The sequence below is a fragment of the Penaeus monodon genome, chromosome 1 (assembly GCF_015228065.2).
Source record: "Penaeus monodon isolate SGIC_2016 chromosome 1, NSTDA_Pmon_1, whole genome shotgun sequence".
Lineage (NCBI taxonomy): Eukaryota > Metazoa > Arthropoda > Malacostraca > Decapoda > Penaeidae > Penaeus > Penaeus monodon.
In genome coordinates, this window is record NC_051386.1 from 60236457 (window position 1) to 60241456 (window position 5000).

Consider the following 5000-nt stretch of genomic DNA (forward strand, 5'->3'; position numbering starts at 1 on the left):
AATAGTAGGAAGTAATGCCAGTACCTATGTGTAATAGTAGGATTTTGAGAACTATCTCCCCCATTAACTGCACGTGAGAGAGGGAACTATGAGGCTCAGTAAAGAAATGTAGAAATCACAAGCTGGCCTCATGTTTTAAATTTCACCAATCCCCAGAAGAAAGTAAACAAAAGGAGAAAACAATGTATGCGCTTGCTTTTGTAGTGAAATAAGAGATATCGATGTGCTTTAGGTATCTGTGACCCCCCCCCCAATCCCTTGCATGTCGTCGTGGTGTTGCTTAAAAGACGGAGACTGAGACCCAAGGTAGGGGACGTCAGCCCTCGCCTCAACTAATTTTGCATGATATTTTCTCCCTCCTTTTCCTTCTCTTCTGCATACCCTGCTACTTCCTAAGGTGAGAGCCGTGCTGAAAGAATGAAAGGCTGGCCTAGTATCTGTCCTGAACATAGGCATGGTATTCCCTTGTTAATTGCCCATCCCTTATTAAGGGCTTTAAGGCTTGCCGTTTCAACAACTAGCCTATCTAAATTTGAATTATCTGGTTTCCCGACCCCCTGTCTCTCCTTTGACCACAGCTTCGACTACTGATACTAATACATCCACCCGGTCATTATTCAACCTTCAGGATACACCCCTTCCTCACTCCCAACATCCTCCACTCCATCTCCTATAGCACAATCTCTCCCCTTATTACTGTTCTTCATCCCTATTGTCCTCCTCCCCAGTACTACCTCACTCCGCACCACCCTTTCTTCCTCCTGCCCTTATCCTTCTACTGCTTCCACCTCTGCAAACCTTTTGGCCCAGCCAAGTGGGATCTATTCTTTGTGTTCCCCCTACAGCCCCTTACTCTGACAACAATGTCTTCCAAAAACAAATAGGCAAAGTTTCCTTTCGCAGTCGTTCCGATTGTTCACGCCTTGTCACAGTTACATCTGAGTCCCAAGCTCATCCCTGACTGACCTCACTGGCAACCTATTCCTGCCCAACCTCACTCCTCCCTTGATACTTGTACCGGAACAGTCCGTCTCTTCGACTGATTGTCCTATTTTCAACAAGGATTGGCCAGACTGTGAAAACGACTTGCTCGCATGCCTCATCGACTATGATGCAGTGGCAGTACAGTGCTACACTATTCCTCCCAGAGACCAACGTAAGTCCTACACCAATACTGCCAAGATTAGCTTCCGTAGACATGACCTCCCCCATGAAGTTTATATTGGTGGAGTGTCTTGCCTGTCCGACCAAATCGATCGCTTCCCCGTCAATGTCAGAAATATTGGCGTTTTGGCCACCCAAGCAAACATTGTCGCTCCACAGCCCGCTGTCCTCTATGTGCCCAACCTGGTCATGACCGTTCAAATTGCTCTGTTCAGCCAATTGTGGTGGCTCCCATAATGTATTTTATAGGAGTTGCATTTCTCAGATTCAGACTATGCCTCACTCTACGTGAGGCCAGGCAGGAAGCACGCATACGAGGTTTTTCCCATTCGATCTCTTCCAGAACTGTCCTTTGCTCCGCTCCCCTCCCATCTTCTCAAGATGTCTCAGTATCTCCCCCCAATATCTATTCCCTCTGCCCCGAATCATCCTACCTCTACTCCCTCTCTCCTTTTGCAGTGTAAATCCAGATACTCCAATCTCTGCCACTTCATAGATGCCTATCCCTCCTCCTCCTCACTCTACGAGTTGCACCAGACCATCTAAACGTTCCACCCCATCTCCTACCACTTCCTGTTCTTCACTCACCTTTTCTCTTCGAAAATCTATCCCCTTTTCTCCTCCTCACACACACTAAAAAATATTCTCAGACCTACCCACACAACCATCCAGAGACTCTTGAAGACGTTCAAAATTTCCTAAACATGGCCTAAGAGAGCGCTCCTCTCCCTCCATTCCTAGTCGCTCTATATTCAAAGCATTTGCCTAAATCCTCAAGTTCCCCCACCCCTCTTCCTCCCACTCTCCCGCAAAATAGCCAATCCTCTCCTCTATGTGCACTACTATTCCCACTCCCTTCGCCATTATCCTTACCCCCCCCACACACACACACACCTGGATGCTCACGTGAATCTCTTACGTCACACCAATGTCCTCCAGATCTCTCCCCTTCCTGATACTTCACCACTTTCCCCTGTTCCCTTATCTCACTCTGGATCCCTCTCCTGCTCCTCCAGCAAACCATTTCTACCCATATTACCTGCTGACTGTTTCATAATGGCCCCTTGTAATTTTCTTCATGTAGTGTTCCTCTTCCTCCCTCAGACACATAGATACTCTCCATTTAATCTAATTACCTATACCCTTCGTCCCATACCCTTTTACAACCTCCCCCTCTTTACCCATTTCACTACCATGCTATCCTACAGCGCTCTACAGCCTTTGACATCTAACACGATTTATTCTAATTGTTAACCATTTTTACCATTTTCGAAGCAATAGTTTATCATAATGCTATATGACCTTTGATGTCTAGCACATTTGTTTGTTTCAACCATACTTTGGGAATTCAAAAAAAAATCCTTACCCGGGGGTTTCGGCCTCAAGTATCACCTTACCGATGTATTTCGAATATGGCCTAAGATGTTGACTCGGCACAAAATTTCAATTAATAAAGTATGTATCTATGAGCAACAGAAATAGTGAGCGTGTGGAAGTTGTAGTGGCACATGACGCCAGCAGGCCGCTGTGTTAAAAATTTTGTGACGGATAAAATTGTGGACTATACTTGTTCATCATAATGCTTATCAGCATGGATGAAAGTGACAAAACAATACAGTGAATGAATGAGAAATCAATTTGGCCTCAAAAAAGCAATGGCATAAATTACACAAAACCATTAGATCCTCGATACTGAAAATAATGCACTCTCCAAAACCAAGGATTGTACACACACACACACACACACACACACACACACACACACACACACACACACACACATAAATATATATACACACAGTGGCGGCTTGCAGAAAAATAGAGCGGAAGGACTGCGACACTGCAAGCTTCAAATACCAAGATAATAATGATTAAAAGAAGCAACAAGGAACTGGCTGCGAGTATCTGAACTGCAGATCCTAGCGTCGCCAAAAGATCCAAAACAACCGTGCAACATGAAATAGCAACAGCTGTAGGAAGGTGTGAGGGATCGTCATCGGTCTCTTGTAATACCTAAGATGAGGGTTCCTCGGGAGAGGGCCTTCTCGGAGGGCACTCATTGAGGGTCCCTTAAATATCTTTTGTAATACGGGGCATCGGTTCAAAAAAGGAGTCGATGAATGTGGCTAGGTCAGGGTTTAAAAATGTCTGGGATCAAAAGGGGGTTCGTACATGGCGGGAGGTAAGTAAATAATGGATAGTTTTGTAAATCACTCTGCCTTTGGGGTTTCTGTAGGCTCGTAGAAATCTGCGCGAGCTCCTTGGTGGGGTGAGTCGACTCCCGGCACTTCAGATCTTCTCATGGCTTATGTTAGGTATTACAGTCGTTGTTAAAAGTGCTTTACTGGCGAATTTTCTTTGCCAAGTGTCCCAAAGCTGATGCAAAGGGTAAGACTTTTTTCACTGTTTAGAAAAGTATTTTGAGAAGCATGATGTACCGGATTCATGTTGACAAATGTATAAAAGGTATGAATGAGAATGAGTAAATGAAGATATTAATTCTCATTTATACTTTTTATACATACAAGCATGATATACCTCTGAGTAATATGACTGCAGTGGCTGCTAATGCTGCAACGGTAATGTTTGGCCGCTACAGTGGCTTTGCTACATTGCTTAACGCAAGAAGCGTCGGACTGTAGCAAAGGAACTCTGGTGAACTACACGATGTCTTGGAATTGTGCAACAGATAAATTAACAAAATCAAAACACATTCACTCAGTTCACAATTGTTTGCAATACTGTGTGAGAAGAATTGTGAACTCGAGACCAATTGCTCTTGCACAATGGGGTAAGGCGGTTGTCTGTGGGTCACAGCTTACAAATACTTGAAGACTTATACAACTGAACTATACAGTTTGCTGTAGATGTAACCTCACCTTTATGTGAAGCGTTAGAATCCTGTACTCTCTTATTATAGACCTATATTCCGATCTTTAAGAGATTCAGAAACGTATTTGGGATATAGACGTCACCGTTTTTCAGGCCTGGGAAATTCTATCGGATTTTCAAAGCAAATCAAGCTCGTTTGCAACTTCACTGGTTCGTAAAAAAAAGTGAAATTATTCCAGGTGGTGGCATAGAGCGAACATAACTTACCTGGAGAAAAATGACTGAAAACTTTAATGAGCGCGTTGAAGACTTTACACCATTTGACTCCGAAAAGGCAGACAATGACTCACAATTACAGGAAAAATAAACCGACATGGCCATGTATCACGAAGTAAGTGCAAAGTTCAGAAGGAAAAGACTCCATGGCCTTTGGATCAATGAAAACAAGTGTTATTAAATACCCCCTGCTTTGTGCAGTGGTTCAGCCATTTTTTACTTGCTTTACCGTGGTTATACTTGACAGAATCTGGTTTTAATAATGCAAATGTAATTCTAACAAAGCTGAGAAGCAAGCTGAACACGAAAGGCCGTGGCGACGTAAGGCTGAAACTCAATCTTTATCCCAGTCTGCGTCCTTGCTGAAGGCCGTCAGGCGCATCCTTCACATTAACGATATCGACAGGTTCAGAAGACAGGTGTTATATGATGTATGGTGTATGTATGTGTATATGTATGTATAATGCATATATATATATATATATATATATATATATATATATATATATATATATATATATATATATATATATATGTGTGTGTGTGTATGTGTATGTGTACGTGTATATGTGTGTGTGTGTGTGTGTGTGTGTGTGTGTGTGTGTGTGTGTGTGTGTGTGTGTGTGTGTGTGTTGTGTGTGTGTGTGTGTGTTAGTGTGTGTGTGTGTGTGTGTGTGTTTGTATTCTTTAATATAACTTATTCCCTTTTAAGTATATTTCTACTTCTA